This window comes from Pectinophora gossypiella, chromosome 4 (genome assembly GCF_024362695.1).
Source record: "Pectinophora gossypiella chromosome 4, ilPecGoss1.1, whole genome shotgun sequence".
In the NCBI taxonomy this organism is placed as follows: domain Eukaryota; kingdom Metazoa; phylum Arthropoda; class Insecta; order Lepidoptera; family Gelechiidae; genus Pectinophora; species Pectinophora gossypiella.
Genome location: NC_065407.1, coordinates 522,683 through 548,728, shown reverse-complemented (window position 1 = coordinate 548,728; position 26,046 = coordinate 522,683). Strand labels below are relative to the sequence as shown.

The following is a 26,046-nucleotide window of genomic DNA, read 5'->3' as shown; positions in this document are numbered from 1 at the left end:
ATTATAAATGTGTTTTAAAGTATTGCTGGTTGATGTTGTACTTGGTGTAGGAACTTTAAAAAAATATTTTTGCAAGGTATCTGTCGATTTATTGCAGTTATGTATATGAAGTACTACTTTAAAGAACTTAGAACGGCATAGGCATCTTATTATTAATCAAAGAAAATATGAAGAATACTCCATCACACTTCTTAGTTGCGAGTTTAAGATCAATCATTTATAAAAGTTCCAAAAACAGTGTCTAACCTTCCAAAGCTTGGCTTGTTGCATTCCGCAATGAACCAATTCCCAAATGTCAAGGAGCACACACCGTGAAATTGTAGTGTTACTTAAAGGAGTCAAAAAGATCGCTCCCACAGTGACACAGTGACCTTATCGCATCAGCTGACTCCCGCCTCGGCGAGCACCGCGCTTGCGCACCGCGCGCCTGTGATGCGGGATGTCCACAGGATCCTTCCTTCTGCAGTAGGCTTCTAACCGGCAGTGAGGGTAGGCGTTCTTTACCCAACTCGCCGCGCACCTACGGAGTTCGAAACGCAATCGAAATTCAAAATCTGAATTTAGTAGCAATTTCTTTTTTCTTAAATTATTCTAAACTCTAGTGGCAGTGTTTCGGTTTTCAGTGGACGAATACAACCGGACTTTTGCCTCGGTTTTGCGGTGTGAAGATTGTATTTTAGTTGAGGTAAGATTTCAAGTCACGTATTTAATTTTGTGTCGTAGTATGCTCGTAATGTTTTGAGGGTAAGAAAAATATTTTCTGTTGGCTTAACTTTATTGTGCGTTTTGTTATGACGGTAAATAGATTTTGCATAAAGTTATTAATTAACTAAGCCTTTTAGGTTGCTACCGGGGTTTGTTTTAAATGTTTAAGCTTTGGAGTAATCATTTTCTAAAACAAGATTAATTTTTAATGTAATCCTTGTACTTGTATTAAGCTGGTTTATAAGAACAATTAGCTTAATCCGTGTTGTATTATAGATATCGCTTCACAGGCGTCTGTTTGGAAAACGCACGACTTACATCGTAGTCTGACGGGTTCAAATCCCGGTTCGGATTCTAGGCCACTGAATTCCACTCTATGAATTTGAATTCGTGTTTGGATCATAGATAATTGATATCACATGGTTTCCAGGATACCGGGGTAGTCTATTGACTCGCCCCCTATTTCATGGGACTTAAACATAGCTGGTGAGGAGTGGGTGTCTCTGCCTACCCCTTCAGGGATACAGGCGTGATGCTATCTAGAATTGCTTATGTTTTCTATAATTAATCTCGGTGTATTATAGTATTTCCAAAAAGTATATGTTATGTATTCTGTAATATTGTAAACCATAATTGAAAAGGCTTTGAGAGGTTGTTAAATATACAAGGCGGGGAGCGAGGGAGCTAGATAAGCTTTTAATTTGTAAACGAAGGAAATGGGTTCCAGGTATTATTATATCGCGTAGTTGGAAATATAATATTATATTACCAACATAGCATTAGAATGATTATATTCAGTATAAGTACGTATATTATTATAAGTAGCTATAATTATTCGAATAATGAAATTGGAGTCTTAGATTATTGAAACGTACTTATCTTGTTTTTTAGTAGTCGTGGTACGCTAGTTGGAAGAACGCTTGACTTTCAATGTGAGGATGCAGGTTCGAAACCCAGTACGGGGCAAAACCGCTTTGATTTTCGAATTCATGTTTCGTTTATATTATTATATGTATAATTATCACGTGTTCATCTTTTTTTTTGACGTGACTTGGTGAACCCACATTCCTGAGAAATGCGTTTTGCAGCCTAACCTGCATTGGTGTCATTTATGTTTCTTAATATTTTCAATTTAAAACTTAAGGGGTCGAGGATAATTTAGTTGATAAGTATAAAAGTTTAGTTTCCCTTCGCGGGTCAGATGGTCAGACTGTCGATTCTGTAAAAACCGGATCTGTCAAATCTTCAGGTTAGGTAAGCGGACTCCGTGCAAACGGCAAAACGCTAAGGAGATGATGACTTATCTCACAGCACAGAAGAGTCTTGATGGCGATTATCACTTGTTATTTTTTAACATGAAAACGTTTTATTTTTTCAAGGAATTTATTTTGCTTTTTTCCTGGAATGATGATAGCAAATCAGTGGAAATATTTTTTCTTGTGTTGTTATTAGCGGCGTTATTTCGTTTCGCTGAGACGAAATAAATTCAGGACGGTCCTGCTGGGACGCGCTCAAGCTCATTTAAAAATATATTTACTTAATTTAAAATGTACTTTATTTTGTTCCGCGTTCGACCTCGGAGTCCGGACAAATCACACGTTTGAAATGATTTTCTTTTTTCTACGCTCACCGGAATGGGGTGGAAAAAATATTTAGTTATCAATGTGACCTAGTACAGCAAGCGCACTAAATTTTTATACCTACCAATGCCTTGATTAGGTCACGGACTAATCACGGAACTGATAGGAGATGTGGTTGGTAATGTAAGGGCACTGATCGCTTGGAAAACATCTAAGGCTTGCTCTGACAAGTGGGAAACTCTGAAACTGTCATCCTTTGTAATGTTACAAGCTTCTTAAAAAGTACAGCACTAAGTAGATTTAATAAGTAATTTCGAGATTGGTGCCGACTCCAGCAGACACTTCCTAATTTTAATTTTAAGTTACACCTGTCATTTTCTTACCCGCTGAAATGGAAAGGGACGGATGATTGACAGCCGTTAGTTGAAAAGTGAATGAATGAATGAAAAATATCCCTAGCGAATCAATAGGCATCTCGTTGGTAGCAACCTGTTTGACGTATGTTGTCAAATTAATTGTGTCGGGCTATATCTACGCCCGCGCCAAACGTAAAATTTTGAAAGGCTTGTTAACCCTAGGATGGTAACAGGGGTGACTCTACACCCCACGCGAGCAATCACGTGCCGATTTATTGAAAATTATTAGCTATCCCGCTCTAGCATTTTGTGTATTCTTTTGTTTTACTGTCAGTCATCAGTAGTCGTTGCGCGGTGGGTCCGGCAGCACGCCAATTTCGTTCTGCAGGTATGTGTGGGGTGATGCGTCACCCCTGTTACTATTTACGTAGGTATTTTGTTTTGTTCAAAGGTGAACAAATCGGTGATATTGCTATCTACTATGCACAATAAGGAAGAAGTTAATCCCACAACGCACAAGCCAATTATAATTGAGGACTACAATGCGATATACCTTTGACAAGATGATGCACAAATTGCACAATTATACGACTGCAAGGGGTACTCGACGCTGGCCTCTTAGATTTTTCTTTGGCATGTTAGATCAAGCAGGGATCAATTCTATGATTCTCTATCTAGAAGTTAAGCATCCGAATACGCCAGCTAACAAATTCAGAAACAATTTCCTGAAAAAACTAGCAATACAGCTAGCCGAGCCGTACATGAAACGACGTTTGGAGTCAAATTTACCTCGACTACTATCGGGAAATATAAGGGCTATTCTAAATGTTCCCGAAGAAGTTCCAGCAAGCGAACCCCCCGCCAAATTGCCAAAGCAAGCTCGATGTGCATTGCGTCCTCGAAAAAATGACAAAAAAGTAAAGATTTTTTGTTCCAAATGTAAAAGACCTGCGTGCCCCGAACATCGCATGGAAATTTGTCTTAATTGTGTTTAAGTTAGCAAAAAATTTTTTTTTCTAATATAATTTCGTCTAGTTACTGATAGATCTCAAGAAAAGTGTTCCTTTAGTTTGTTTTAATAATAAAAAGTTTTATTTTTCATTATTTACTCATTTAATAACACGCGTAGTAGCAGGGGTGACGTGGCACCCCTGTTACTATGCGTGGTCATTTAAATTATGTTACCATCCTAGGGTTAAGGAGCCTAAAATTGACGTGTAAATTTTTAGCCTGACTATTTACCCGACCGTTTCTAGAAAATGACAGGTATAACTAAAATAGGTGTCTTCTGGAATTACCATTCCATTACTAAGATTAAAAGTTGCCAATTAGTGTTATCGTGAATTGGCCCGGCGCGGCGGTGTTTAGTGGGACGACCGCACTCCGCGCGGCTGTTGAGCGGGGCCTGCCGAGCCAACTTCGTCATTTCGCAGCGAATGTCCCGTAAATATAAGTTACTCGCTACTTTACAACTTCTTGGGCGTTTCAAACGCTAGCTGTGGGTCGTTTGTGTGAAACGCTCAATTACAGTTTATGTATGGAGTTAGTTTCTTACAGAAGAAATATCGCGAGAGTAAACTCATAGTAGGATAATTGGAGACTTCTTATTTTGTTATCGCATAACGTACAACTTAAATGTGTATTGACAAGTTTTGAATAATTAACGCCTATGTTGCAGTTTTATAAATAATTCAATAAGCCGATTTAAGGAGAACGTGATTAAGTATGTCTTTAACTAAAAATATTTTTTTTGCATTTCAGTTATTTTAGTTTACAATCTAGGTACATGAGTGATATAAATCGTGTCCGAACAACAGGCGGTGTCAAACGCCGCAAATCTCCTTTGGCTTAACCCTTTTAACTGAACATAAGCGGGCGTACCACAAGATAAACAAACTATATGTCGAGGAAATTAACTGCCAAGCAAAATTTAATTCAATTGTCAAATGATTCGACTGAACATTGCTCAGCTGTCGAATTCTCATTACTTATTCGACGCTCATTTATTTAGCGGTAAGCCCGTCTAACCCGTCGCATGACTTTATTACATTCGGTGTTACTTTTTAAAGCAACTTGTCAATGCCCCGCGGCTGTTTGCGGGATGTTCCAGATAGATTAATGGATGTTGTTTTCAAGGACGTGGCTTGAATTGAGTTTCTACTAGCTTTCCAGCTTTTCATTCAAAAGTTGTTTAATTGCATATTCTAAAATCTCGGTTCAGTGCAGGGTCAGGGTATATTTTCAGTTTCAAAATTATGCTTTGTAGTTACTCTTTTTTGGAGTTCCACAAAAGTTGTAGAAATATTCATATATGTCCAAAGTTTGTTAATTATAACATTTTCTCGATTCCGTTGGATACAAGCAGCCAACAACTTATTTAATTTTAATATTTCTTGTGTTTTCAATGTAGTGATTACATTCTCTTCGACTTCAATATTCATATTCAGTACTATGAAGTTCCATATTCAATAGTAGGTAACTGTTGGGATCTGAACTCATCGTCTTTGGGTTGTTAGGCAACTTTCCTTCTTGCATTATTGTAAAATTCATCTTCTAGATAGTTTCGTACGCTGCTTATTCTTCAGCCGTAATACGTTCCGAAGCGGTAATAATTGGTGGATTATCTAGAATCATACATCCGTCGTCGTATTATAAGTCTTCTATCGTGTGCATTGTGAGGTGAACTACCAACCCCATCAACCCTAGTCTCAATAAAAGTCACTTTAATCTATATTGAAAATAAATTTGATTTTGAATTTTGATAAAAAACTCCTGCTATTATATTTCCGTTGCACGTCCAATATTACAAAGGATAATTTATTTGTAGTGGACAATGGCCGGCTTTTGACGCCGATGTCCTGTTCAAATAGACCCGACTCCGACGGAATTCATCTCATCGCTCGCCCGCCCATGGCAAACCCTTTGTGCCAGTTCTAGTCGTTTCTGTGATTATAACATGATATTACTGACCGTGCGCACTGTCCGTGAACCAATTACGTTTCTGTTTCTTTTAGCATAAAAAGGGATTGGAACATGTGTTTTCAATAAGATTTTTCTTTATTATCAACTACAGGAGCGTTCTAACAATGTCTGTGGAGAGTGCTGTATGGAGAGATGTTTGTAGCAATAGTGACTTAACATTCGTTATATACATTTGATTTGCATAGGTCTGCCGTCATCTGTTAATGGGTTATTTTTTTTTTTTAATAGGTACCTATTAATGTACAACAGCTATGGGTTAAACAGACAGACGGACAGACAGCGTAGGCTTAGGCTTTCTCAAGTGTGATTTTCTAGATAAATATCACTAATGTGTGTACGGCACCTTAAAAATGAGGAAAGCTATAGATTTTCTTTTTTTGATTTCAAATAAAGAACTCAATCAACCCGCCAGTCCTTTACCAATATTTTCTTCTAAAGAAGTTTATTTACTCGCCGTTTAAAGCTTGATAGGTTTGGGGATAATTTCGTTGATAAGTATAAAAGTTTGTTTTCCTTTGGCGGGTTAGGTAAGATAGACACAGGCGGTCGTTTCTGTAAAAAAACGGACCTGTTAAGTTAGGTAAGCGGACTCTGTTGAAACGGGATAACGCTAAGTGAGATGAGATAAATGATAGATTATCCAGGGTACGTTCCTCAAAAGTAATATAGATAGCGCTGTGGAAATTTAACGTGATAATTACCTATTTTCTTATTACCTGGGTATAATTGTAATTTCTTCTCCTCAGCCATAACACCTTGCGACGTAGACGTAGATTCAAATATGTTAAATTGACCTTCAACAAGTTTATCTATGATAATTAACACACACTCTAACACGCTCTTTTGGGTCTGTTTTGGATAGTGGTGTAAATTAGCTATAAGAACTTGTAATAATAATAATAAATAAATAAATAATTACTTTGGGTAAATGATTCTGATTTCTGAATTATTAAAAAATATATTGGATTGAGGAAGCATTGAATTGTTGCTTGATATTTGGATCAGATTATGTGTAGAATTATGTTGTTACCTATAATGCTTCTTTATTTTGATCAGAATACGAGTGGAAGGCGTAACTATGCCTGGGTGTAATAAAAAGGGTAATCATTTATACCCAAAAACAAAGATAAAAGATGCATTTATGTCTGTTATCCAAAGAAATTGTTTTTCCAACTTCTTATAATCTCAAGTCTTCAAAGCTAGAGTAAATAGGCATTTGCTAGGAAATCGTGGTCCACCCTTGATCACATCCTCACCTACCATCAGGTGAAATTATGGTCAATTGTGGTACTTATATCTATTATAGTGTTTGCTTGTTTTTTCTGTCATATGAGATGTCATTGGAATTTTGTTTTCTTTTTTTCAAATAAAATGCAAATGCCGTTTAATTGACTATATAACACTATTTAAAAAAATAGAAGGTTAAACGAAGGATTTTTTTTACACACATAAACAGCCTAAATACGTCCCACTGCTCTCATAGTTTCAATGTGGCCTTTTTATCTCCCCTCGACTAGATGTATGATAAATCATTATTGTGATTACTCACTTACAGTAAATAGCAACCAGGACCAACGGCTTAACGTGCCTTCCGAAGCACGGATCATCTTACTTTCGGATAATCAGGTGATCAGCTTGTAATGTCCTTATCAAACTAGGGACCACAAAGTGATTTTTATGATATGTCCCCACCGGAGATACCACCGGTGGGAGCGAGTAATCGTTACGTGAGCCATGTCAGGGGCCGTTGGCGGCTCATACATAACCCTGACACTAGGGTTGATGAGGCTGGTCTCACAACCGACACGATAAGAAGAGAAGATTATTGTGATTTTTCTAGACAAATTCTAGACCTTTTGAAATGCTATCGCACTGGTCCACCTGTCCGTCTAGTGTACCAGGAGCGGCCTACTCCGTATCTTATGGAACTCTTTGTATCTCTTCTGTGAATGGACAAAGAGTTGTGTTGGAACGAGGCGATAATCCTATTATTGTACGACGGGCTGGATAGAGGTGCCCGTGTTGCGGGGATTACTTGCTTGGTTTCAGGCTTGTCTTTGATTTTATGTGTATGTATGTATATTACACGGACGGATAGGGTATCAGGCTGGGGTCAACGATAAATAAAATAAAATAAATGATTGCTAATCTACAAATCAAGAAGGTGCAGGTCGTGTCGTATCGGGAGGTGAAGGTTTTGGCGGGAAGAAGAGAGGAATGGCGGTTACTCCACCGACAAGAGCGCAGCTCTTAAATAGAGAGAGAGAATCTACAAATAGAAGCCAACCTAAGCCAAGGTGTACAGAATTTTTATTCTTTTGTTTTAGAAAAGTCAATAAAGTCTTATGCGTTCTAGATTTATTGTCCCTTGTTACCTATAGGTAAGCGTGAGTATAAGCAAGTGGAATTGTGGCTCTCATCACCCATAAAATAATGTCATCAAATCCCGGTGGGGACATATCAGAAAAATCTTCGTGATCCCTAGTTTGGTTAGGACATGACAAGCTGATCACCAGATTGTCCGAAAATAAGACGTTCCGTGCTTCGGAAGGCTCGTTAAGCCGTTTATCCCGGTTACTACTTACTGATGTAAGTACGTAGTCGTTCCATGAGTCACGTCAGGGGCCTTTGGCGGCTCAATACTAACCCTGACACCAGGGTTGATGAGGTTTGGTAATCCACCTCACAACCCACACGATAGAAGAAGATCCTATTCTGTCTCATCGTCATCATCTCCCTAGCGTTAACCTGAAGATTTGATAGGTCCGGTTTCTATCATCAAATTCTGTTCAAAATACAGAATAACTACTTTAGTATAAAGCTTCTTATCAGTATCGCACACATGCACACGCACACGCACGCACGCACACACACACACACACACACACACACACACACACACACACACACACACACACACACACACACACACACACACACACACACACACACACACACACATACACACACACGTACACACACACACTCACACTCACACACACTCATACTTTTCTTTTTTTATTTTTTTGTTATTATTATTATTTTTAAACTACGTATATTTCTTATTTTCTTACCATAATATTGTTTTCGCACTTTAAAATGGTTGGACATCTATCACATTGTATATGAGAATGTCATCAATTGTATGTACTAATCCGTGTTGCATGACGCGGTCAGGAGTGGAGGCCTGGTGACCTGTAACACAGGCTCACTGCCTAGCTCGGGCACCAGTCTGCCACAACTGAACATTTAGTTAATAGTTTTATATTTGCCATTGTCATCTACTTATATTGTCACATTTCATATTTCCTTATGTTGAGTTGTGGTGCGAAATAAAGATTCTTATTATTATTATTATTATTATAAACTAGGCCGTATAGGGTATGTTGTAGTAAAACAATTACATAGGACATTATACTAAACGTCGGGCGTCGCTAAATTATTCACGAGCGGTTAAGCGTTTAATACGTACCTGAGACTTAGGGCGCGGGCAGGGCGCCAGTACTAAATACTGGGACAACGGTAATACACCGGCGGGATTGAACACGCAAACTCTCGGTACGGCTTTAGGTAAATGAGATTATTTGATATTTAACTCCTGTTATTAATGTATTCTTGTGCCGCCGTTTTCTTCTCTTTCTTGGCTATCATCAACAGCCTATAGTATATGTCCCAATGCTGGGCACAGGCCTCCCCTCAATCAACCGGAGGGGGTATGGAGCATACTCCACCACGCTGCTCCACTGCGGGTTGGTGGAGGTGTTTTACGGCTAATAGCCGGGACCAACGGCTTAACGTGCCCTCCGAAGCACGGAATCATCTTAGTTTTTCGGACAATCAGGTGATTCAAGCCTGAAAAGTCCTTACCAAACAAAGGACAGTCTCACAAAGTGATTTCGACAATGTCCCCATCGGGAATCGAACCCGGACCTCCAGATCGTGAGCCTAACGCTCTAACCACTAGACCACGGAGGCTTTCTTGGCTATAATAACCAAATTCGAAAGATTTTCTTACTAAATACTGACACATCGCTAATAAACCAGTAGGCTGGACGTGGGACTGAGTATGGATGTCTGTGAAACGCGTTCATATTTAAAACACACAATAACAAGTTCTTACCGCGTTTAAAGCAGGGATATGAGACTCCCGATATTTCGACACTGTTGCAAGTGCCATGACGCCTAACGGCCTAATGTGGTGACAAAACGTGAGGACACAGTGAGTGCTGTTTGTCGTAGTGAGTTCGGTGCGAGTTCAGATGGTTCCGAACATTCCGATATCAAATACATAAACAAGTGTCAAAGAAAGAGGGTAGACAGATATGTCTGTCCGTAGAAAATTATGGATCTACCTACTCCACTCCAATCTCATCAGTCATCTCGTGATCGTGGCAGTTGCAACAGTGTCGAAATATCGGGAGTCTCATATCCCTGCTTTAAACGCGGTAAGAAACCGTTATTATGTGTTTTAATTATGATAATAACCGCGTTCATATTTTCTTGAGCCGTTTTGTTATTTTTTATTTATGGATATATATTATTACTAAAGCTCTGAACTACTCGTATTAGTTAAATACTGGGACAGCACTAATAGACCGGTGGATTGAACATACCAACTGTTGGTATGGCCAGAAATGTCTGAAAGAGACTTGATTAGTCATGTTTTAGAGCTATTCTCTCCCCTTTCTTATATACAGTTGCAATACTCAAGCTCTGTAGATTTTATTTGTAGTAAATACTGGGACAGCGCTAATAGACCGGCGGTTGAACGTGATCTCTCAGTACAGATTTAGGTACTAAGACTCGCTTGTTAAGGCATGTTGTTTCTGTTGTCTATTGCTGTTCTCTCCTCTTTCTTGCCCACAACTATAATACTCCGGATCGTGAGCCCAACGCTTAACCACTGGACCACGGAGGTCCCGGGTTCGATTCCCGGTGGGGACATATCACAAAAATTACTTTGTGGTCCCTAGTTTGGTTATATTACTGGCAGATCACCAGATTGTCCGAAAATAATATGATCCGTGCTTCGGAAGGCACGTTAAGCCATTGGTTCCGGCTACTAATTGCTGATGTAAATAATTAGTCGTTACATGAGCCGTGTCAGGGTCCTTTGGCGGCTCAATAGTAACCCTGACACCAGGGTTGATGAGGTTGGTACTCCACCTCACAACTCACACGATAGAAGAGAAGAGACTTAATAGTCGATTTTTTTTCATCTTAACTATATTTTTTCTGAAACACGTTTTGAACCTGTAGCTTAGATGTAAAAAAACGTAATGATTTTAATTTTAGATTTCTATTTTTGATTTATTTTAAGTTGAAACATATTAAAATGACACCCGTTGTTTTATATGTCCTCTTTCATCAAAAATCTTCATATTTTATATGTTATCCTGACTTGGTGTTTCTTTAAAGTGTCCATCTTCCATCGTATGGGTTGTAAGGCGTATGACCAACCTTAGTAACCCTCGAGCAAGGATTTAAAACAACCTGAATTTCGCGATATGTTCGCCTAGACCTTCCTCTTGCAACAACTTTATGCGTTTTATGAATCTGTTTCGCATTCTCTCTATATATAAATGTATGTCATGGAATTTTCGTAACACAAAAGTTTCCTTTTTTAAGGTTATGGCAATTGGTTGCTTAATCTTATAACTGTCAGTGTTGATTGAAGTTATTGGAGAACAAAAAGAAAAACACAAACGGTATTTCAACATCAAAATACCCCTAGTTTCACCTAGTAACGCATCAACAAATACGATTGTGGGTGCGAATGCGAATCCGCTTAGAGTGGGGTTCTGTCCGGCTTACGTTGTGGCACGCTAAAGACAGACGAATAAAAATGCCAACATGATTTAGTCACGTCCGGAGATAGATACTAACGTAACAATATTGACAGAAATGTTTAAATAAGAAGATGGTAACTTAATTCTCGCCATAAACAAGAAATATCCATTAAACATCGCGATACAAAGCCAGTTCCAACGACGCTACGTGACCCCGGCATGCAAAATACCAAATTTCCTCATTCTTAAATGAGCCGTTTTATCACCAATATTCTTGGTTCGGGATCCCGGATGCGGGATCGAAGTCCGGAATCCCGATCTCGCGGGATTCGCAGCCCGTTAGCGACAGGAAGGGGTAATGTCGGCCGGGTGAGGGGGGTCGTTAAGGGCAATAAAATTTAACTTTCCCGCAATCTGAGGGTTCCAAACGTCTCAAACTCCAATCTACGGCTCGGCAAGTGTCAGGAAATATGATAATATGATATCGATGTGCTAATACAGGTTTAGCCTGTATTATCGGGTTTCGTACGCCCACTCCCGGGAAGGTTGGTTAATTATCTGGAAAGTACGAGGCTCGACGATACTTGTTTCACCAGTTTATTACTTGTTACTTAAGTCTTTAACATATTAGTATTTTAATGAGATTTTGAAGTTATATAAGTACCATTATATCTATATAGCGATTTTTTCGTCACCGCTCAATAACTTTTCTGAACTGTAATATTAATGATATAATAACAAACTTTCTAGACCTTTAAGTATGATTTCCCTCAAGACAAAAATGACAGATGAACTTATTTGAAATTTGTCAAGTTGCGGGTCAGTCTGTGGGTGGATTAAATCCTTCTATTTATATCCGGGGCCCGTGGATTATCCATATTTTACCAATGGAAGTTCCCAAGTGGTAATTCTCCACTATGGGACTTCTGGGCAGCAATTTTGGTCATTTTATTGGTGCGCCGCGTGTTCGACATGCGTTGTTCGGCGTCTTATTCCGTGTTATTGGTTGCGACGTCGTATTCTAGATCGCTGGTAGGTCTTCATTTCTACCTACATAACATACATACATAAACAGCCTATATACGTCTCACTGCTGGGCACAGGCCTCCCCTTAATCAACCGGAGGGGGTATGGAGCATACTCCACCACGCTGCTCCAATGCGGGTTGGTGGAGGTATTTTTACGGCTAATAGCCGGGACCAACAGCTTAACATGCCCTCCGACGCACAGAATCATCTTACTTTTTCGGACAATCAGGTGATTCAAGCCTGAAAAGTCCTTACCAAACAAAGGACAGTCTCACAAAGTGATTTCGACAATGTTCCCATCGGGAATCGAACCCGGACCTCCAGATCATGAGCCTAACGCTCTAACTGCTAGACCACGGAGGCTGCATTTCTACCTATCGACTTGTAATTAAAACATATTTTAGGTGATTTTATTTATAACTGTCACACAAAAATGTGTTAGTTACCAGAATTTGTGCCAGGTTAAGGACAATAGGCTCGCCCCTTATGGGACTTAAACATAGCTGGGAGTATACAGGGTGTTAGTGACATCGTAACAAAAACTGTGAGGGATGATTCAGGCCATGATTCTGAGTTGATATCAAGTGGAATTTTCCGTCGCAAAAGTATGGAACGGAAAATAATTTAAATAAGCTCTAAAATTTTCATGACTTCTCCGACAGGAAATTCCACTTGATATCGACTCAAAATCATGGTCTGAATCATCCCCTTCAGTATTCGTTACAGTGTCACTAACACCCATACCTACTTGTATGGCTACTGTATGTACTTGTATGGGGTGTAAGTGACATCGTAACGAATACTGAGGGGGATGATTCAGCTGATTATTCTGAATTAATATCAAGTGGAATTTTCCATCGCAAAAGTATAGAATTGAAAATAATTTAAAAAAACTAAAAAAATAACATGAATTTTGCGACAGAAAATTCCACTTGATATCATCTCAGAAACATGGTCTGAATCATCCTTCGAAGTTTTCGTTACGATGTCACTAACACCCTGTATATTATACAGGCGAGATGCTATATTGTCTGTTATAAATATACCTAGCCAAAAACTCAAGTCTGTAAGCTCCTTAATGAGGCAGGTAAAACCATGAATGTCGCAACTTAGCTAACTATTTGTTATTAGGTATCTGTGGTGGATTACCTAGTAGCGGGGCTCATTAAATTTAAGTTCAGAACGTTAACTACGTACTTAATTGAAAGTGATCTGAACATACCTCGAAGATAGTTCACTGTGACATTGAACAGGGGGGTTAAAATGGCCACATCGAAGCAATTCATCTAAGAAAGCAATATTGCAATTTGACATTTGCGCATATAAAAGTGCGCAATGCAAACAAATGTCAAATAGCAATATTGCTTTCTTAGATGAATTGCTTCGATGCGGCCATTTTAACCCCCCAGTTCTAAGACTTATTCAGAAATAAGATTTTAAAGGATTTTCATAAGGATAAATTAATAGAATGAGGAAATTAGATATAATTACGGTTATTGAATTTAAAAGTTTCAATTAAACATTATAAAACTGTTTTACGAAATCTTTAAAGGAATATTTTGAACATAAAAATAATTAATTATATTTTTTAATAATAAGTATAATTTTCAATAATTTTCTTTTCAATGAACCATTTATTTATTATTATTATTATTTTAATGTATATTTGTATGCCTGCATGCAGGGCGAACACATCACAACATTGTTATTTGAATTATTTTACCACCTTTTTTGTATTCTATGTGTTCTCGCAAATAAATTGATTTGATTTGATTTGAATAAGTAATTAAATAAATAGACGATAATTTAAAACGAAAATTCGCTATAACCCTGTTCAGTACATTGTAGTGTCACGGGTTGGAATCCCAGCTGGGGCTCTAAACCACTTTTTGACTTTAGACTATGATTTTGAAATAATGTTTGGATCATTTGTAATTAATATCACGTGGTTTACAGGAGTTTGTGCCCTATTACATGGGACTTAAACATAGCTGGCGAAGAGTGGGTGTAATAACACCCTATGTTATGTTAAAACGTTTTAAATTGATCAGTTTCTTGTCTAGGTAATCATTTGATGTTTTGTAATCAGCTAAATGCTGCATTTGTTATGAAATTATTTTGTCATTAGGATGCACTTTTGATTATTATGTTTTACAATACAATACAATACAATACAATACAAATACACTTTATTGCACCAAAATAAAAAGAAATAATTACAAAAAGTCTCTTAACTAATTTCATGGCAAATGGCGGCCTTATCGCTTAAAGCGATTTCTTCCAGACAACCATAAGGTGTAAGGTGTTAGGTGTAAGGTGTGTTTTGTGTTCTTCCCCTTATAATTTGAATCGTATTAATTCTATTTTAAGTATCTTAACGTGTCTTCAGAAACACGGATCATCTTTTGGACAATCGGGTGCAATGTCCTAACTCTTAACCAAACCAGGGTTCACATAAAGTGATTTTTGTAATATGTTCCCACCGGGATTCGTACCTGGGATTAGAGAGTCTAGAGAAGAATATTTCTTTTTGCTTTCTGAAGCATAGAATCTCTTAACAATTCTGCGGTGTAATAAACCTAGAATCTCCAGAATACGCGCGTCATCGTCCTTGTTACGACTGCCCTTTATTACCCGCATTTGGACCGCAATTTGACAAATTGATTCGCTCGCGATTCCCATCTTGTACAATTATTGCCGGGATCGGGTGTGCGATAGCTGGCTGCGTGTCTCACTACTGCTGCCCGGGCCTAATGTGTCGGATCGAACCTTATTTTACTGTCTTGTCCCGGCGTATTTCGGATTGCCGACTTTGAATATCATGTTACATTTGCGAAGATTTCGTTGCCTAATGTAAAGAGGGTTTACTTTTTCTTTCCTTTTTCTGTTCAATATACATAAACTCCCGCTAAGTAAGTAGTAAGCAGAGACTATGGAATTCGATTTGTCTCCATTCCTCTATATTCATCAATAGTTTCGTCAACGTACGCTGGTTTCTGTTTTACATTATATTTTTAAATATAATTCGATCATTATGTGTGTAATGAAAATGAAAAAAAAATGTAAATATTTTATTTCACTTTACAATAGTGTTTCTATGTTAGGGTTGATGACTCCTTTTAAGCATAAGATCCTGTGTTAGGAGCCAACGTTCTTCCCGTAGTAACAAGTGAATATTTGTAAGATTAGGGTCAGAGTGAAAAATTTCATAATAAATAAAAAAGAAATAATACAAAGAAAGTAAATCTTAACTTAGGTTACAATTTTTAGTGATAGTACGAATCTCTCTCTGTGTGTGTGTGTGTGTTAATTATGAGTTAATGTGTTCGTTAGAAACGTAGTGCACCACTGATTAGCTAGATATATGTGTATACTTATATATACAGGGTGTAACGGAAGGGGGGTATCAAGCCGAAAGGGGACAAAACTATACCTTATGTAGATCTTATCTGCAAAATTTCAATTAAAAAAAAACACTTTTGATATTTTTTTCAATTTCAGTTAAAAAAATATTTTAATATTTCCAGCATGTAAAAAACACGGCACAGCACTATTGAGGTCACTGTTCTTAATCCACTCAAATATTGGCACTACACAAATCTCCTAGCGCGTCCTGGTCGCCTGGTACTCGCGGCGCTCGCACGGCCGCGATAGGTACGAAATTCGAGCGGGCGGCGGCTTTGGCGGCAACGTCAAAAGGAGTCGGCGGCCGATTGGAACAATCCGAGTCGGCGGCACGTCGGCGACTGTAACAAACAAGAATGACACTAAAGCATCTAATAATTGGAGTCATTTTGCTTTGACAACTATTCTCACATTATTTTATGACGTGTAAAATAAGTTAAAATTACCTACTTGTTTAGGTAAGGTATTTAATTTAATAGTAAATAGGAAAAAAAAAGTGTGAAAGTGTGGGTAAGTAGGTAGGTAATTAATAATTAGACTTACGTTTTACAAGAAAGGTTCGAAATGTCGTCATCCCCGTTCGATGCACAGACCTGCCGCTTCATCTGTCCACAACACTTTCGAAGCAAAGTCTGGTGAGCACTTGAACTCGGTACCATTCTCAGAATGCCACACGAGGTAAATAATCAGCAGGAATTAGCTCGGGCGTACGTTGCATGTGGTAAGGTTCGCGTGGTAGTCCTTGGGTTGGCTGCACGGCTAGTACGGCTTCTTCAAACTCCGGATCACGGGTCGCCGAGCGGCCAGTCTCGGATGACGCGTGGAAAGAGCCCGTTAAATGCAGTAGACGATTGACCATTTTCCTGAAGCAATGCAGTGAAGGCAGTTGCCTGGCTTCATCAGCTGGTCTACCTTCTATGAATCGCTGATACAAGTTCCGTGCTTCACTTAAGTTGCCATCGCCGGCACCCACACACATCATCATTTCATAATAACCTACATTACTCAAAGACACCTCGAACTATCACTGATCACAGTTATCACAACAAATCCAAATTTCGAACTTCACTCCACAGATAGTAAACAAGCACTGACAAATAATTTGACAGTTTACTTTCGTGTGCATGTTTCTATCTCTTTCGAATGCTAGTATCCTGGTACTTAAGGGTATGTTATTTCTTTGTGCGCAATAAAATATTTTTATGGTATTGTTTGAATGTATGAATGTATTGTATTTTATGAAAGTAGGTACGTATTTTACTTTGAACCTAGAAAAGTAAAAGTCGTTTATCTAATAAGGATCACCCGCGCTCACACTCTGGCACTAACACAGAATTGCCACGTTTCTTCGCAAATATCCCGCGCAATAGCAGAAGGCGAAATTAATCTGTCAATAATAAGACATACTATCACTCTGCCCGTATCCCTAATGGGGTGGGCAGAGTCACAAGAACATCCCATTAGCGGTACGAGCATGATAATTATTTATGTACCTATGTTATGATTACTTGTGGCTCTGTCTGCCCCATAAGAGATAAAGGCGTGATATTATGTATGTATGTTTGGTACGGGCATGTAGCGATACGAGCGTGTAGTGGTAAGTGAAATTCCGCAGTCTCTGCCTACTCCAATGGGAAAAAGGCGTGATGTTATTGTTCACTGTTGGATAATACACGACTACAATTTAGGAAGGAAAAAAATACAAAAAAAAAATAATATTTTTTATCATGGTTAATGATAACTTTCCCTTAACAGCACCGCCATTTTGAATTTCGGGTGCACTAGGGCTTGCCGATCAAAAAATGACTATCGATAATCTATCCCGACCGAGAGTCGATCGATAGCAAGACTATTGATAACTCGGAAAGTGGGAACATTTTCGATTTTATTACCTAAGTGCAATACAATCGATAGTATCGTTGCGGATTAATAACAAACTATCGATAATTTTGCCCTCAGTCAGTAGTATTGCTACACTCCGATAGTATGGTTATTTTGAGTGGGCTGATTGTCTAAACTGAATTTCAATAACTCAAAAGTCCATGGATTTAGATTTTTTGAAAAGCTATTTTTTTATTTCTACCAATCAAAATCGTAGTTGAAAATGATTATGATCGATAATCGATACTGAACTATCGATAGTTTGAAACACTAGCGTGCCTTTTTCTATTCGCGAGCCCTGGCATCCTGGTACAGGGTATAAATCCCATTAACTGTCCCAATGCAATTTGCAATTCCGTGCTTCGGAAGGCACGGTTGGTCCCGGTGACTACTTACTCATGTAAGAAAGTAGTTATTACATGAGTCATGTCAGGGGCCTCTGGCGGCTCAATAGTTACCCTGACACCAGGGTTGATGAGGTTGGTAATCCACCTCACAACCCACACGATAGAAAGATTTAAAAAAATACTGTTATGTGTTTTTAATTCCTTGTACGCAATAAAGTATTATAGTATTGTACGAAAGTACTTATTTTAAGATTACTTTTACCATGTCATAGTAAAAGTAGTTATGTTAGGTAGGTACTTTACTTGAGAAATTGATTTTGTCTTTACTATGTTGTAAACGTAACATTAATGTCTCGTTAATAAGATACACAATCACTTGCAGCTGCTCGTATCCCTAATGGGGTGGGCAGAGCCATAAGTAATCAGAACATACGAACATAATATCACGCCCGTATCACTAAGGGGTAGGCAGTCACAACGGTACTTGAGAAATTTATTTTGCTTTTACTATGTTGTAAATCCCCAAGGAATTCTAAGAAGCCTCTGACGTTGCCGGCCGCCTCAGGGAGGCACCCCGTCTGGCCAAGGTGCCGGACCCGGTAGTTGGCGGCTCCTTCACACTCCAGTAGCACATGGGCCGCTGTCTCGTCCATGCAGGTTCTGCACAGGGGCTTGTCGGTGACACCTAGTGTAAACAGATGTTTGTTGATATCACCGTGACCACACAGCTACACCTGCTACCTGCAGCTGTTACCTGTATTAGTGGAGACCTCTTCACATTTAGAATTCTTTTGGAGAGACAACTATTGATGTTGGGTAGTGCCATCTTAGCCTGCCTGCATTTATTTACGGTGGTTCATAGTCTGGTGTGTTTGTTCATTCCCAAATACCCTAATACCGAACTAGCTTTATTTGCGGATGATACAGCCATCTATTCTTCGTGCCGTGGTCGAGTTATGATGACCGGAATTCTCCAACGCGCCAATGCCTTGGGCAAGTAGTTTCGCAAATGGAGAATCAAGGTAAACCCGGAGAAAAGTGCAGCGGTGTACTTTTCAAAGGGCTATTATAATACGTCACGGTCACGCTGTCAACTTAAGTCATCAAGATGTCTGGCAAGCCGATCCCTTGGGAGGAGCAAGTCAAATATCTCGGCGTAGTCTTAGATAGACGTCTTACTTTCAAGGCCCATATCAAACGTGTGCGCGATCGCGCCACGTTTGTAATGGGCCGTGTTCATTGTCTCCTTAACAAGCGTAGTAAATTATCCCTTTGGAATCTACACGACTTGCATCCGTCCGATCATGACCTATGCAGGGGTAGTTTTCGCTCACGCGAGTCTCTCTCAAATCCACCGTCTACAGGAAATACAAAATCGTTCGTGGTTCCATCGCAATGAAAATCTGCACATTGACCTAAGTCTGCCAACCATTGCCCAATGGCTCAAATTAGTTTTTTCGATTCTGCTCCGCACCAACCAAATCCCCTGGTAGTTGCGGCTTCCGAATACATCCCGCTTAGGAACGGTACTGAATAGCATCGGCGTCCAAAGTATGTAATACGATCCCGACGACCCGATTACTCTAGCCATAGAATCAGCCAATCAGCTCGCGACAACAAACATTTCAGAACCCCGATACCGACACCGCCGGCGTGGTCGACGACTTCCCTCAATCAGCGCTTATCGCTATCGACTTACTAGGGTCGTTTAATTCTTTCAAATATTTTTCCTCTCAGACGACGCCCTGAGCCGAGGTTCGCGCCCAACTGGGCACCCTCAGGCCTGTTGTCTTAAACGTTGTACCGGGTGAGAGCCTTCAGCGCTCCCCATTTGTCCGGCAAAGTAGTTAATGTCATTTGCGGCAAAACTTCGATAAGTCACGTCAAAAAAAGGTGTTTGTTGGCTGCTCTCGTTCGTAGCAGCGAGCGGACCTGTCCGAATGAGATCGGCAATATCGGTTCCGGACCGATGGCTGTTACCTCTCGTTCCCCTTCTGGCCAACTCGTCCGCCGCGTCGTTACCTCTTGAATCACTGTGTCCTTTGATCCATTGTAAAGTGAGGTGTTAGTATTTGCACACCTTAGTCAGTGATTGGTGGTAACTGTGTATGAGTAGTAGTAGTTGTTTAGGGCCTGCAAAACTCTGAAAGTATTCTAATGAAACTGTCCCGTACCTAGCTAGCCATGAACGCATTCGCCGCTAGCGTGATGCCCATTTGACCTGGATGACGGTGTTAAGGGAGCCTGATATTACGTAATCATAAAATAAAGCATACTACACAAGGAGACGAGATGCATTGTAAAGTACATTTCTTTATCAACTATTAATGTAGGTAATCGACTACATTTTTGGACAAAACTTGTACAACAAAGTGACTCTGCCCACCTCAGTAGCGCAGTAAGTGTGATATTAGATATGTGTAATTACTTGTAGCTCTGTCTGGTCCATTAGGGATAAAGCCGTGATTTATGTATGTTCACATCTTGTTCTATCCTATTGGTTGTGAGGTGGATAACCAACCTCGTCAATCCTGGTGCGAGGGTTATTATTGAGCCGCCAAATGCCCCTGACATGGCTCATGTAACGACTACTTATTACATCAGTAAGCAGTAACCGGGACCAATGCCCATTGTTTTTTTAACTATTGTGTCTGGAAATCTTGGCCTCACAAGGATGAAACAAAACAATTTAAAAAATATTGATTAATATGGCCATCACTGGCACGTTTACCCTTTACTAGGGCAGGCATAAATAAAAGAGGTGGTAGCTGTTCACTCAAAAGTTAAATACCTTGAACAGCTGATTGCTACGTAGTGTTGTGCAAATTTGAATTTATTACATGAAGACCTGGAATTCAATTGCTCATAACTAATGCAAATATGAATTTAGGCGGCCAATACTCTCGCATGTGATTTGTAGATAGTGACAGAGTAGGCACACTTCGGGTTGATACCCCCGTTCCGTTACACCCTGTATAAGTTTACATAGATGTATGTTATTTATTGTATTTATGTAGTAATGTAAATTAAAAGTAACTGGAAAGTAAAATAAAATACAATAGGACAATTTTATTATGAAAATAACCTACAAAACGAACAATTTAACGAAGGACGCGGAGTGGCTCATCAGCGATATATTTTTTATACGGCACTAAACTCGGGGCAATCATTTCACTAATTTCAATAAAGCTTTAAGGGATGCCACATTTTTCAATATCGGCCATTGTTCGACCGTTGCTTCTTGTATTATTATTTTTTTGCTTGATTGTATATATCTATGCTGTAATGGTCGATACTGTATTGCCATTCCACAAAGATATAAGTTTAAACTAAAACCCGACTACGGAAAAACGTAGCTCTAAAAGTATGAAACAAGAAAATATTCTCTTTATTTTTCACTTTCCTTCCACCGACTGTAATTGGAATACCATCGTATTTAAGTCTATAAATTATGTAATACAAACTGGATTAAAAAAAAAAAGAAAAGCAAGGTAAACATGAAACAGTTGGACTAGGGCCCTGTGCTGGGAGGTTTTCTGGCCACGTCTTTCCCTCAGCGTTACAGATTCCGATGTGGTAGTAGTATTACAGCTAGTTACATAATATGTAATTTAATTTTTTGACGTTCAAAAAGCGCTAACTTTGTAAGCCAATTTTGAAAAATAATTATTTTTGAATTTTTTTTTCTCTTTTAGTCGGATTTTACTTTACAAACTTATATTTTTATTTATATTATTTTAGAATCTTATTTATACAGATAACGTGCTTCCAATATATATTTATGCAAGATTTGCAGATAAAACCTATCTGGAACATCTCTGAGCAGTTAACATAACATAACATATAAAAGAGAAATAGAATTAGTACAATAGGCGGCCTTAGTGGCGGAATTAGTTAAGTTATCAATCAACGTAATTATCGGGCAAATACAAGTAAACCCACAAGTAAAAGCTAGTGATCTGTACATATTTACAATGTGCAAATTAAGACTTTTCATTTGACATCCAACACAATACAATTGGAAAAAAAAAAATTCGTCTTCAGTTTACATCCTCTAGAGGGTGCCACATTATATTTACCGTGACTTCACATAGCCTGTAACTACCGGATAAACAAGACGCTTCTATTGCACACCTCATTTGTTAAATCCTGACTAGTGATTTAGTTAGGTGGTAATAGACGTGCATACACACACACTTACATACATACATAGCGATCAAACATAGCGATCAAACATATAACCTTACTTTTTGCTTCGCTGAGATTGTTTTTTAATCATAACTATCAGACTAGCTTCTATTTCTTGATTAGAATTGTACCCAGTCCCCAGCTATATAACTAGCCTGTCTTCACGGCTTGTGACTGTACCTACCCCAAAACGGCGCATGGACGTTAGTTAAAGTCTTTATGTCACTAAAGTTTATGTCATAGTAGGTATATTCCATCCAAAACGCTGACTCTTCGAGATGCGCCCCTAACTTAGAAGGACCTTCGGGTATAGAGGTTTTACAATCGGCCTTAATAGTGATTGGGTCTCGGATGGCTTATTAGTATTTTACGGATCGATGCTGATTGCTCACTGATTTTATCGAGGACGAGTCATTATGTCGTTTCAATGGCCGCTCATGTTATGGCTGAGTATAGAATATGATTGGATTAGATTTTATATTGGTTTGTTTGTTTTGAAATAGGAGGATTTAATTAATAATTTTCGTGTTGGGGTCGTTCTTCTTTTTTATCGACAATAAAAAGACATTTTCTCGATTTATCGGATTTAACATCTTTAAAATTATAACGGCAATAAATATTTTAAAACATCATATAAAGATGTGTCTGTAGAGGACTATTTAGTGGTTCTCTTTATCTTGGTAACATACTTTTCTTTGCAGGCGCATTCCAAAAAATATTGTGACAGAGTGGCCCTTTTCATCGGAGACAGCATTTCAATTTACCACTCTGTCACATAATTTTGTGAAAAACGATCAAGCTACGTTAATAACTAATTGAGGAACCGATTAGTATTTTGCTTGTATTTTGAGTATAATAAGATAACTATATTTTTGGTCAATCAAAACATGAAATAAAATTCTAAAACATAACTTATCAGAAGCAGAACGAAGGACAGATCATTGTCGATAAAAAAGAAGAACAACCCGTTGTTCTTTTTTTATTTTGATAACTGACCGCATCAACCCAGGGGTTGCTATTGACCTGCCAAAGGCCCCTGACATGGCCCATATCACGACTATATACTTATTTAAGTAAATATATAATGACTGCTTAACCTGCCTTTCGACCCACGGATCGTGTTACTTTCGGACAATCAGGTGATCAGCCTAAAGTCCTAACTAAACTAGGGGTCACAAAATTGGATTCGAACCGGGGACCTCCGGATCGTTACTCAACGATTAACCACTGGATCACAGTGGCCGTTGGGTGTTTACTTACTATCTAACGTCTTTTCGGTCAGATCGTTGTCGTCTGTGACAAATGTACTTACAATGAATCATATTTAAAACGTGGAAGTAAGTAAATGAACGGAGAGTTTGGGAACATCAGAGCTATGTCAAAATATTTTATGTTTTTCTTACTGCAAGTTGAGTAGACATATTACCATAAACAAAAAGAATGAACAGAGAACACGCTGCGATACCCGCATGCTTCACCGACAATTCCTTTAAACGATATCTCAGTGGATGAAGATCATTTGTTACGGAGAATGATGACTACGAATTTCGTGGTACATGTTTTGAAAGAAGTGGAAAACCGCCATTGAAAAACGCTCCACATAATACATTGAAAAGCTTCGATAACCCAGGAAAAAATGCGAAAAAACATCTCGGCAGCAATTTCGCCGCGGCACTGGTTTTGCACAATCACTGGAGACTCGTATATCGTTGTTCAACGGTTTCTATTCATACAATAGCCATTTTGGTGGACTGCAATATCCTCCCGCCTCCGCTATGAAAGGGTTTTTGTTTACATTTTATTGCTATAGATAGCGCACCCAATAAATGTGCGGCACAAAACTGCTGCACTACAATGGACGGTTTAGAGTTACTGCTTGTAGTTTTGTAATGTATTATTTACCACGATCATTTCACGTTTTGTCTGTTATTATCTGGCAGGAGTTGGGAAAATTTAAAAAAGTATCACCGAACGGTTTCACTACAAAAAAATAAACGAGCACGAGTGAGTTTAGGAATTTCTCAGCCAAGATTTCAATAGAATCACTTTAAAATAATACGTATAGAATGGTAACTCTTCAAATTGTACCTCACCGCTTCTGGGTCTTACTTTAGTTTTAAGATAAGATAAGATTCTTTATTTGCCATAAATGCAGTGTGACAGATGTTACAAAAAATATGGTTTACCGTGCATTTAGATTACATAAATCATGCAAAATTTATAAAATTTAAAATATAAAAGTCTCAATTTATACAAAGGTCCTATAATGAAATTAATTGTTGTACTTACAGATTTTAATTTAATGTCATTAAATTCATTCACATAAACCAAATTCAAATTAATAAAAGTCAATAAAAATTATAGAAAACTAATAAAATAAAAATAGAAGTATAACAAAAATATTTTTCATTCAACAACGTTAAGTGAAAGTTCAAATAATAAAACAATGTGCAAACATATATGATGCGGGTAGTAATCTCTCAATTATTTTTCTTACTTAGATGAGTTCACTGTAAAGATAGGCTACATAAGCCATCTTCGGGCGCATCAGCGTCGTGCCGAAGTGCCGAAATCGGTCGGAGAGATCATCATCATCATCATTCTTGAACTGAGTAGAAACACTTTTCCTTTAGCATCGAGGACAGTGCGCGTTTAAAATTGTTAAATTGGAGTGATTTGAAAGACTCCGGCAGATTATTAAAAATTCTAACGGACATGGCATGGCTGTTTCTACTCATGAGCTCAGTTCTCATTGTTGGTAATATCAATCTTTCCGGATACCGTGTATTAAAGTAAATTGTGTCTTTGCATTTGTGTTTGTTAAATTACCATAAGCCGCTAAAGAGACACTCCTTGCTCGGATACAGTGAGAATTCGATTTTTGTATGAAGTGTCTGGTATGGCATTATAGTACTTAACTATTTTGTAAGTAGCTATCTTGCATATGTAGAAAATGAACTTTCTCATTTACAATGTATTCCCGACACTAACGAACGGCTATTATCCATAAAAGCTTGGGCTCGCTACAAAGGTGCTTACTGAATGGAGACGAAGGGAAGCCATAACTCAACCGAACTTCACCAGGAAGGGCCATCATTAATATTGTTTACCTTCGTAGATCGGTTTAGTGGCGCGTGGTGTCGATTCTATGCAGTCATGAGTGTGTGTGCGGCTCCATATTTTGTCGCTATCATCTGAGTGTGATGTTGGCATATTTAAATTCTCTGCTGGGCTGGGGAGTAAAGGGGGTTTAAAAAGGCAACCTTCCTAATCATATCAAATTTGTATAAATAATTTTGCACTTGACTGTATTGTCATTATATGATGTGTTCAAACAAGATATGTTGTCATTTTGCGATCAAGTCATTTTACGAAGTTCAATAGAAGGTAAAATGATACCTAGTCTTTGCGATATAGTCTTTAATGTAGGTAGTAATATTACTACCTAGACAATCTGAGAACAATCTTTGCTTTTTTAGATGAATTTAGATAAAATAAAGGGTAATATAGGTGTAACTCGTTCAGCTGCCAGTCTCCTCATCATCATCCTAGATGGGTACATGATGATGATGGATGGGATGGGTCCTACGATAACATAAGCTCATGGTTATATTGCAAAATGGTCTAGGCAGATACTTTTGAATATAAATTGACTGTTCCAAAAGTATCGCTAATTCCATTTTGTGCTATACTTCTGGATGTATGCATCTTGAAAGAGAATACATATGATGTCGAAATGACGGATCTTTTTTACGATTAAAATGTTCTATTTTCGCTTCTAATAT

At 38.5% G+C, this 26,046-nt stretch overlaps 1 protein-coding gene across 1 annotated transcript in view; it reads left to right on the top strand.

Annotated features, from left to right (window-relative positions):
• Positions 1-535: 535 nt before the first annotated feature.
• The window catches only part of LOC126366160 (protein O-mannosyl-transferase TMTC1-like), a 247,103-nt gene continuing 221,592 nt past the window's right edge, over positions 536-26,046 (top strand). The window contains exon 1 of the mRNA XM_050009112.1: positions 536-685. The gene's annotated coding sequence lies outside the window, so the exon portion shown is untranslated. The remainder of the gene's footprint in view (positions 686-26,046) is intronic.